Genomic DNA, 2,085 nt, shown 5'->3' with positions numbered 1-2,085 from the left:
TGGTGAATTTGAACAGTTGACCGAGATGCATATCAATTCACATAAAATACACCCAAAGGAAGCATATGCCTCAGAACCTATTTCTCAGGTATAGAATTGGCAGAGTATTTTAAATGGAAATCTAAACATTTTATGGGTCTAGACTCTCACTTCTACATCTCCAAGCCTTTTTCACGTATTGCTGTCTACCAGCAACACACACCTGCCTCCTAACCCTAATTAGTCCTCATCCATTCAGCATCTTTTTACTGAGCACCTGCAATTTTACTAAATTCTGTCCTAGGTGCTCGAGTAGGAACAGGACAGAAATATCCTTTATTCGTGGAACACATGGTCAAAAGCGAACCTCTCCTCTTTCCTTCACTGCCCTCTGACAAAGACAATTATTCCTCAGTATTCCCACATTTCACCAAGTTAAGAAATAAGAAGAGTCAATTGACCAAAAGCATCCCAGCCAAATAAGCAAAGTAGAGTCATAAATTACAACTGACATGGTGGGTATCCATGGTACCTCTGGTCTAGTCTGTCTTCAAATCAGAACAGACTCAGTGCTGACTCTCTAGTGAGGAAACTCAGGTGGCCTAGTGGATAAGGCACTGTGCTGCCACCCCAAAGGCAAGAGGTTCAAATCCACCAGCAAAGAAAAAACAGACTACCTTTTAAGTATATTTTATGTGAATTGATATGTATCTCAGTCAATTGTTCAAATTCACCCGCTGCTCTGAGGGAGAAAACTGGACATTCTTCTCCCTTGGAAAATACAGCCTCTGAAAACCCACTGGAGAGTCAGCTGTGAGTCAGCTCTGAATCAATGGCTTACACACCCAGCAACTAGTCTGTAGACAGTTGTGCTGCTACCCAAAGGCTGTGCCTCCCTGCAGTTTCAATCCACCAAGAGATCCCTTAGAGAAAGATGGACTATCTTATCCAGGCCATTTTACAACCTCTGAAAACCTGCCAGAGAGTCAGCACTGAGTCAGTTCCGACTTGGTGGCAGACAAGACCAGAAGCACTGTGGACACTTGCACATCAGTTGCAATTTATGACTCTGTTTTGCTTATTTGGCTGTGATGGTTTTGATCAAAGGACACTTCTTATTTCTTTTTGTCCTCTCAGAGCTTAGTACAAATCCTGGAGCAGTTATAGAAGAAAAATGTGTTGAATTAATGATTAAAATAAGCAAAAGTATTCTAGGCAAAGAAAAGGCCAGTCAGTTATTTGTGGAGTATCGATCATTTACTACAGTAGATTACTAAGTATCCATCCTGCATCATTGAAAATCTTTAGACTTATAAAAGATGGAAACATAAGAAATGGTCAAGCTGTACTAAGGAGCTTTATACCTGGAACCGCGACCACAATTCCAGGCAAGTCCCTTCCAAGATTTGATTACTATGCTTGTAGAATGACTCACCTAAAGACAATTTAAAGTCGAATTTAGTCTCCTTAATTGGATATTCTTGTGGCACTTGGGTTTGGGAAATTTTGACTGAAGAAATGTTAAGGGAGCAGAATCAGCAGAGCTTTGCGTAGGGTCACTATAATTCAGAGCCAGATCGATGGCACCTAACAGCAACAACAAGCTTCTGGAGACATTTCACTGGGTGTGAAGACCCCAAGGCCCTATACAATCTGCACCCTATACCCCTGCGACTTCATCTTCTGCCACTGCCTGCCTTTCTTACCCTGCTCCTACCATCCCCTATTCCTTGAATATGCCAAATGATTCTGCCTCAGGACCTTGGCATTTACTGCTGTCTCTGCAAGGACAGCTCTTCTCAAGATATCTTCAAGATTCATTCCTTATTCCCTTGTTCTCATCAAATCTCTGCTCCACTGTCACTTTTTCAGTAAGATCTTTCTTGGGAACATATTTCAAACATTAAGATTTGCCCCTTTTATACCTCAGAATTTGCTCACTTCCTAATCTTAATTTCATCAAAGCACTTACCACTCTCTTACATCTCTTCTTGAAAACTGTAAACTATAAGACTGTTGATTGTTATCATATTCCAAGTGATTACAACGTGCCCTATATATATATTAAAACACATATATATATTACAACATATATATATTACAACA

The sequence above is a fragment of the Elephantulus edwardii genome, unplaced genomic scaffold (genome assembly GCF_000299155.1).
Source record: "Elephantulus edwardii isolate Elephantulus edwardi_28Jun2011 unplaced genomic scaffold, EleEdw1.0 scaffold00020, whole genome shotgun sequence".
In the NCBI taxonomy this organism is placed as follows: domain Eukaryota; kingdom Metazoa; phylum Chordata; class Mammalia; order Macroscelidea; family Macroscelididae; genus Elephantulus; species Elephantulus edwardii.
Note: the sequence above shows the minus strand (reverse complement) of the source record.